Source organism: Oxyura jamaicensis, chromosome 3 (assembly GCF_011077185.1).
Source record: "Oxyura jamaicensis isolate SHBP4307 breed ruddy duck chromosome 3, BPBGC_Ojam_1.0, whole genome shotgun sequence".
Lineage (NCBI taxonomy): Eukaryota > Metazoa > Chordata > Aves > Anseriformes > Anatidae > Oxyura > Oxyura jamaicensis.
In genome coordinates, this window is record NC_048895.1 from 42,404,325 (window position 1) to 42,413,337 (window position 9,013).

The window sequence follows — 9,013 nt, forward strand, 5'->3', positions numbered from 1 at the left end:
AAAAGAGGCTAAAATTCATCAAAATAAATGATCTGCCATGAATTATTCATTTGGCTCCCATCAATCATGCCAAATGTCTCCCTTGTTGTTAGTCTCTGCAAAGAGATCAGGGATTGAATTTAGCTTAGAGACAGAAGTATGCTTTCACCCCTAGAGGTGCCTCTTCAAAGCAGACTCGCGGCATGTAGGTGATGTGAATAAGAAAGCTTCAGCGGCACAAACCGTTCCTGCTCTGTGGATAAACAGCAGATTTCAGTCAGCAAGGCTGTCAGGCAGACTGCTTCCACAAGGGCTGTGATTACAACAACCGAAAAACCCCCAAAACCAAAAATCAAACCCTGGACTTGAAGGGGACAGGAAAAGAGAGTTTGATGTGTTTCTGGATGTGCTGTGTCTGGGTGTTTGTTCTGTCAGCCCGGTGCCTGTCAGCCCGTCCTAACAGCAGGCTGAGGGTAGCTTTGCTGAACGTACAGGTGAAGCAAAGCCTGGATGACTGAGAAATCAGAGAAGGGATCACTCCTTCAGAGTATTTCAGGCACCAGCACTGTTTCCTTTCCTTGTGTACGCCATCGGTCTCTGGTCATGCTGCGGCAAGGAGCTCTGTGGGCAGCCAGAAGTGGTGTCCATACAGCTTGGGGAGAGGGGCTGCAGCGGGAAGGCTCTGCAGCTCGGTCAATATCGTGGAAAGCATATCCAGGCAGAGTGTTCATGGGAACAAAGGTGGCTAATTGAAGGGAGAGGACCTAATTCACTGCTATTTTCCTCAGGTTGACACCAGAGAAATACAGCGGACACCAGCTGCATTTTGATAGATGACAGTGGCATTAGCACAAATAAGAGCGCTAAGAATAAATAAGCTGTCATGTTGAAAGAAAGCTGAATTTGATTCAAAGGCAATACATGCAGCAGCATAAGCCCTCGGCACTTAAAGGGCCCACACAAGAGGATCTCATAAGCTGGCTTTAGTTGCAGCAGGGATGTATTATCCCTGATTTTTGGATAAAGGCATTGCTATGGCTGCATATGCAGTGACAAGCCAGACTCCGCTCTTCAAAGCCTCAGCCCAGTGCCCGAGGTGCTAGGTTACAGCTTTTACCATTCAGAAAATGGATATAAATAGGGCATAATAGAGTTTCGGAAGCCGAAATGCCACACAGCTGAAAGACAGGCACTGAATAGCAAAACTGATAAGAATTTGTGTTGAAGTAATCTCTTTGCACTTCTGTTTACATCCTCTGCTTTGCCACAGACCCTTTGCTGTGCTTTGGACCCCCTCAGCAGCATTTAGTGCAGACAAACGGGCTCTGCGAGAGGGGTCGTGTAGGGGAAATTCTGATTTCTTTTTTAATTTTCTTTTTTCCTTACAGTGGATTAGGAACAGGTTCATCAACAGGTAGATACATCTGAGTTCATTTCCTCTCTATTTTAAGCTTTTATCTCAGCCAATTTGACCTAAGAATGAATTCTAATTTACCTGTCTATTTATACGCAAAGTAACGTGATTTGTTTTATGGCACATTATACGCACACTGCCTCACAGCCTTAACAAGCGCCTGTCTCACATCTCAGGCAGGAGAAGGAGGGGGCTCAGCAGGGCGCTGCTGAACTGGTGACACCGGTGTCAGCTCATGCTGCAAGGGGGCAGCCCTGTCCCAGCAGCGAGTCCCTGCGTGCCACCCACCCCTGCCCAAACAGGCTCCTGGCCCCACAGACACGGTGCAGGTAGAGGAGCGACCTCGCTTTTCTCCCTTCTTGCAGCCACCTCAATGCCTCGTGCACCTGAGAAATCCCTACCAGAGCCTCGCTGCCTTCCCACAATGTCCCCAGTTCAGTGCCAGCTGAGGCAGGCGACCCCTTTGCCATCACCTGCCTCCTCTTGAGGCCTCCTTTTCAACAGGCTTCCAAAAAGGGATACAGGAGCTCTTTCCTAAGCCAAGCTGACTCCTTCCCAGGTCCCCTCACCAGATTCACACCTTCCTGTCAAAAATGGTACCAGGAGGTGGCTGGTGGGCCCTAATCCCACTCAGAGGCTGACCCCATCCCATGAGGAGCCCTTGGGGACTGGCTGAAGCTGCTGAGTTGACACCTTGGGTACTCACATGGGAAGGGGGCCATGTATTTTTATTTTTTTGGGGGGGGAAGTGGGTGTGAATGGGGCAGGGTGGCTTTTCCTGGCAAGGATGGAGGAGCAGCCCCACCAGCCGAGCTGTGGGGTCACTGCCACAAGTCCCCCAGCTCAGCTGTGGTGGTCGTGCTCTCGTGTTGCAGCTGGTGGGAAGGGAAGGGGACGCTGGAGGCTCAGGGCTGCTGAAGTACTTTGCCATTAGTGACACAGGCTCTGTTACCTCAGTTACCTCATGTTTCATTTTAAATACATTTGCTTGCAGACAGCAGTTTTGCAGTCTTTCTTACATTGCCATAGAAACAATCTTTTGCACTCCTCTATTTGTTGTGCATTTTTGTTAAAGGCTCTTTCTTCTTTACTTATCCACTCCATCTTTTCATTTGCTGCCGTTCACTTCATTACGTTGTTCCAATTCCCTTGCCTTCTATCTTGACACGCCGCAGCTAAATATTTTCTCCATAAAGATTCTCAGCTCACAGCCCCTACCTGTATAGCTGTCAAAATCCAATGGTGATATATCACGTAGATTAGGAAATTGGGCTAAGTGTGTGTGAGAGAGAGAGAGTGTGTACGTGTATGTACACCCACAAGTGGCAGGACGAGGAGAGGAGCGGGAGGTGGGAAGGAGCCTGATAATCTGGTGTCAGGCTGCTTAGCCTTGGTGGTAATGACACCGATTTTAATTTCGGTTTTGTGACTAGGGAATGAGGCTGCCCATTAGATAAGGGGCGTGGGACTCCAAGGGATTCCTCTCCCGGTTCACTTGGACTGGGAGGGAGCACAGCTTCGAACTTGTGTGCTCCACGTAATTATAAGAAGACAACAATCTTCTTGGGCACGCTGATTAAACAGAGAGATTTTATGGTGAATCACTCTCCCTGGTGGATTGCATTTGATTGTTTACTTTAGAAGAGAAAAGGAAGAAAAGGAAAAAGGAAGATGTTTATGGCATTTCTGGTTGCAAAGGGTGACTTTTGCTAACGCCCAGATTAGATTTGTTTCCCTTCACCTCTGCTCCAGTTGGCAGGAAGTACCCAAGAAGAAATAAAAGCCATTCATGAGAAAAGAAAAAAAGCAAATGCATTCAGTAACCGATCACATGTAAACAAATATGTCTTTTTTCCCCCCACTCCCCATGGGAGGCTGCTCTACTCCCAGCAAAAAGACAGGCAGTGGCACAGCCAGGATCCCATTGCACTGTGAGGCGGGCACGGAGCCAGGGACGGGGTGGGCTCTCCGAGGACAGAAACCAGCCCAGGGTGTGCCGGGCTGCTCAGCTTCTCCTGAGCTGCCCAAAACATCTCCCAGTGCTCAGCTGGCACTGTTGGCTGTGGGACCTGGGAGGTGTTTTATCTGGCATTTCGTGTGCTGTGTGGTGGGTGAGGGAACGAGGGATGTAACCTGTACCTCCCTGCTAGCGTTGTCTTTTCCCTTCCTTCCTTTTTTTTTTTTTTTTTTTTTTCCTTTTCTTTTTTCCTGTTCAAAAGTAGGGTTAACTGCTTTGCATTAACTCTTCACTGATAGCTCTTCTCACTTAAATTCCCCTTTTCCAGGGATGCAGCCATTCGGCATGTCCAGACAAAGAAACTGTAACAAGTGGCCAGAGCATATAGGAATCCTAAAGTCCTCCTTGCCTCGTGAGACAGGAGGGTAAACAAAACCAGAATTTCTCCTGTAAACAGGGCAGGAGAAGAATTAACAGCTGTAACAACGTTTGGATTCACACGCAGCACAAATTGCCTTCCTTCCCTTGCATTTAGCAGATCCTTTAGGAGTATCAAGTACTGCGATGATGGGAGTGGAGGGAAGGGACAAAAGAGGGAAAATGGGACAGGATTTACCGTGATTCTTCCCACCCATCATAGTCTTCTCTCAACAGGAGTGTGCTCAGGGGGGGTTGATTCCTGCTTTGTACAGATGCACTGGGCTTCTCTTAGTTGTTGTTTTTATTTATTTATTTTTCTCCTTGAAGAAGCCTGGCACCAAAATCTGCTTATAGTACATAGTTATTAAGATCAAATGTAACAGTAATAGCACATGGCAGTCTTCTCTTTTCTGAATCAATTTGTACTGTGTACGAATCTTAGTCCTGTCAGATGAAGTGAACTGTGACACTGTCTATCCATCCATCAGGACAAATTGAGCTCTTCATACATTTACTCCGAGGACAGCTTGCTGCACTTGTGATTTATTCCTGTGGCAGAGTTTCTCTGTTTTGTAGGGCCAAATGGGAGAACCATAGGGTCACTGGGTCCTTCAAAATTGAGAGGGCTGCATTGGCCACCCTGGTGTCACCTCATCACTTGTGTTTCTCATATTTAGTTTCCCTCATATTTAGTTTCCCTCTAGTGTTGTTTGTTCTTTCATGTTTTTTTTTTTTTTTTTTTTTTTTTTTTGGTGTTGTTGTTTTTGTTTTGTTTTGTATTGTTTTTTCTTGAATTGCATTTGCAGGGACCTCCTCTCCTCTGCCACGCGTAGATGTCATGTGCACAAACTCACAGCTGACCCACAAAGATGATTCAAGAGCTATTAGCTAATGGGAGCAATTAGTGCTGCGGGGCTACTTGTGTGGCAGAGCATGGCTTGTTAGGGTAGAAATGCACACAAATTTTAAGCCTGGTGGTGATGCAGTCAGAGCTCATTATTAGAAGAAATTTACAGTAGTGGAAAACTGAGAGGGGCCCAAGAACGTCAGCTCGATGGGTCTGAAAAGTGTGCTAGTGCTGGAGCAGAGCCCCTTTGCCCTTCCCAGGACAGTGGGGCCAGCCATGGGCATGGGCTGCTGCTGTGCACAGTGAAATTTCAGTATTTCCCCAGCAAAAGCCAGCATTTCTGAAGATATGTCCAAAGGCTGAACTTCAGGGTATGAGTTCCTCTCTTTTACAACTCCATTTGAAATGGTGGGTGCCACAATCTGACCTCTAGGTGTTGGCTGTTGTTTTATACGTGAGTGTAAGAAATGTCTTTTTTCTATAAGAGAAGCTCACAGTGCTTGTTCCCACATCCTGAATCCATAAAACTCTTTAGTTTCTCAGCTGTGGCTATTGATACTTTTCTTTTCCCAAGTTATTTTTATCCCTTATCCGCTCTGGGGACTTAATTACTCAAGCAGCAGCTATGTGATGGATCAATACCTGACACGGAGCAAGAGATGCTTCCTCGCAGTGGCGCGGTCCCTCTTGGTGCTTCCTGATGCTTGGACCATACGGGAGCATCCCGACCAACTCTGACCTCTACTTCCACCTGCACTGGCTCCTCTAGAGCACGCTGCTTCTGTCCAGAGGTTTGTCAGTATGGTGGAGCACAGCTCCACCATAAAACCATTTTGGTTGCAGAGTGAGCAGACAGTCCTTTTCCTCATCCCTGATGGAGATGCAGCCCTGCTGGAGAGGGAAGGGTTTAGCTTTCTAGCTGAACATTTTTTATTTTATTTTATTTTTTTTTGCAAAAGAGGTCCCATTGCTCAGGCCCATTGCTGCATGACACAGCAATGATGCCTTCACCAACACAGGCACTCTGCTGCCCTCAAAGGACCCAGCCCTGTGACCAGAGGCCTCTGAGTGAAGCGTTTGCTTCCCTCAGCAGATGTGGTGGGGCTGCCGTGGACCTCCTGGAGATGGTGACTGTGGTCTGGCTTTGGAGCTGGGTAACAGAGAAGTCTGCATGACCTGCTAAGTACTGAGATGTGCAGGAGACCATGGGATCAGTTTCTTACACTCTTTTAAGATGTTCTGCGCCACCCCGACTAAGCAATAAGCTGCGGTAAATCACCCTTATATACCCTGATGCTTTAGTTAAAATGTTTCATTAAGCAGCTCAAGCTGAATGTCTGGAAAAGTTTACACCTCCCACAAATTCTCCTCTGCTAATGGAAAAGTCATGTAAACAAGTATCGCTTTATTATATCCATTGTTCCAGTAATGCCCCTTTCCAAATGGGAACGGCTTAAATCAAAACAATTTAGTCCTTGTCTCAATGTAATTGCTCTTCTGGCCAATTTTATTGAAGGGGGAAAAAAAAAAAAAGAAAGAGACCATGAAAGTACATTCACAGTTGCATGTCAGTGGGGAATAATGGCACCAGCCCTCACACTGAGCGCTCTCGGGGAGCCTTCTGCATGACACGTTTAAGGAGCAGTTGCGGAGCACACGTTGCCCCCGGGCCCACACAGCTGCTGAGCTTTCTGCCCCCGTGCCTGCTCAGCCGGAGCACGGTCGGTGTGCTCGCAGTGCCGGCAGCACTGCAGCTTCCAGCGGGGTCCTTCCCGATTTACGCTGGCTCGCAGGGCATCCCAGGCCAGCTTGGAGGCTTGTGTTCAGTGAGAGCCGCAGTTAACCCCACGAGGTAAAAAATATGGGGGTTCATCCGGGCCCTGTGACAGGAGGTAGTTTATAATTGCAAAAAAATTGTGTCTGTTACTTTTGTTCTTTCCTGTCGTTTCTGATGGATGTGTGCAGTGACTCTTCTCCACTCTTACCCCATGGGCACAGCTGGGGGGTCTTTGTGGGGTTGGGACCCCGCTGATGCTCTGTGCTTGCCTTCAGCTCGGATCCTCTCCCACAACTGGCCTGAGCTTCTTGCTGCAGAGCTCTTGGGCCCCAGGTGAGGACAGCCCTCCAGCCCTAACGGTGCTGTTTCTCTGATGCTTTTATTCCTGCCTGCTCTATGGAGAAGCCTTTGCACCACTCACACTGCCGGTGGGGGATGCTCTGACACATCTCCCTGGAAGCTGTGCTGGGACAGCGGGGCAGGACCGCAGGCACAGCTCCTTCTGCACGTGTCGGGGCAGGGCAAAAGGCTCCGGCGAGCATCGCTCTCCATTCAGTCGTCTGAACCCTGAAAGCTTGCAGACAATTTCCCTGTGGTGTCTTGCACTCAGAGCTTTTAAACTCTGTCCCCAGCTCTGCTTTTCAGTTTTCTCGGCGACCTTGCATGAATCGCTCAGCTTCCTGGGCCCTCAAGCAACCTTACTGTAAGAGCGGCACCGACCTGACCTTGCGCAGCAGCTGGGAGCCTGCGGGGTGCCCCGTCCTACACGCACGCGATTGTTTCCTACAGATCACTAGGCAAAGCTATTTCAAGAGATGGCATTAGTGCAAGCACTCTTTCTGCATCTTTGATCACTTGTCTGACATCGAGTAAGGAGAACCAGATGCTGTACCATACGGGGTACTTTGAATTCTCTGCTCTGTTTTGGGGAGAGAAAGGAGAAAATGAGACCGAGACGGTTACTGGAAGGCAAGCCAGACGCCGCCGATAACTGTGCTATGTATAAAATATTTAATTCCACAGCATGAGTCACTCTGACTAGGCTGCTATTGACCTGGGTAACCTTAGTGAATATTGCATAAAAGGCCCTCTCGTTTTGTCGCTATAAATAAATTCTGTGATTATTCATGGGGAACGCTGGGTTTCTGTTACCACGAGCAGCATTACAACAGCATTATGCTCGAAGATTGGGTTGTGTTGGTAGGGCCTGCGGGGCATCTGGGGCTGCCCCCACGGGTCACTGCCTTGAAGGGGGCCGTGCTGCTGCCCTCAAGCATCTCTGTCCCTGCCTGGAGGGAGGAGATTTTAATTACTGTCTAGTGCTTTATGGCACAGTCACCTCCTGCTCCACGTGTTGTAATTGGGCTGCCACATGCTATACCCATCCTGCAGGACGTGACAACTACTTGTTGGATAACCAGAAATCTGCGCGGGGATCTGTGTTTGCGACGAGCCCTGCCTGTGGCCAGCCCCACACCTTTGATCCTGAGCAGTCCCATGCAGCCTTCTTCCCCTGCAAGGGCGTGAAGGAGCTGAGCTGCTCTTGTCTTCTGCTATAGGAGAGGTTTCTGTATGCCCGACAAGGCAACAGCGTGGGCTGTCGCCTCTGGCAGTGGTTGTGCACACCGACCTCAGGAGCAGCCCCAGGCAGGGAGGGAAGTGTGTGCCTGAGGTCCTCAAGTCCTAAAAAGGGACCCTAAAAGAGGGAGAGACACCTTGGACAAGGAGGGGGAGGGAAGGGCAAAGTGACTGGTGTGCAGACCGGGCACCAGAGCAGGGAGCTATTCGGGTATGTCAGAGCTGCCCTTTGTTATGTTTTATTCCTGTATTTACTGATGATTAAGCACTGGGGAATGAAAAGGCAATTAGATACTTAGCCTGAAGTGTGGCCTCTTGATTTTTTGTCTGAGTCATGGCACCAAAAGGCAGTCCTTACGTGGTGGCTCTGTGGTTGTGAGGGGAGCGGCACAGATCTGCACAGGAGACATCCCTGCCCTCCAACACCTCTCAGGTGTCAGCTGAGAGCAACCCGGGTGGAGAGATGCCTGGTGGTAGGTGCTTGAATCTACGGTGGATGGCAGTGTCAGCTTTAGCAGTGTTCAGATAGGGGATTGACCATCCGTCAACACAAATTTCTGGTCTCCTTCCCCATTGTGTGCCCTGCCCTGGGCCTCCTCAGTGTCACGCCTTCTCCCAAGCCCTCATGGTGGTGCTGCAGAGGGGGCTCTTCCCACCACCACATCCCATCTGCCTCATCCTTTCATCCCACAAAGCACAGGCGATGTCCCATTGACCCACAGTGTTTTTCAACAGCCATCTTGTGCTGCAGTTGTCTTCATTGGCCCTGTAAGCCAGTCTACCAGGTATCTCAGCTGCTCAACTTGGTCCTCACACAGATGGTGAGCCCTGTGGCAGGTGAAGGTCTTCTTTGTTAATTACTTAACTCTTCAAGTCCTTTACTTGCAAACATCTCTATCCACAAGCCAGGTAAACAGATATCGTAGGCTTATTTTATGGCTGGGAAAATTAAATCCATGGAGTGATCAGCAGGGTTTAAATGGAAAGAGACATATGTTAAACGACTTTCCAAGAACATTAATGTGTTCGCTGTCCCCAGAG

General features: G+C 49.0%; 1 long non-coding RNA gene across 1 annotated transcript; it reads right to left on the reverse strand.

Annotated features, from left to right (window-relative positions):
• Nucleotides 1-6,571: 6,571 nt before the first annotated feature.
• Nucleotides 6,572-8,610, reverse strand: LOC118164927. The gene is made up of 3 exons (XR_004749750.1): nt 8,145-8,610; nt 7,872-7,907; nt 6,572-7,313 (listed from the first exon to the last, which is right to left on the reverse strand). It is a non-coding gene; the product is annotated as an uncharacterized LOC118164927 (long non-coding RNA).
• Nucleotides 8,611-9,013: the final 403 nt, after the last annotated feature.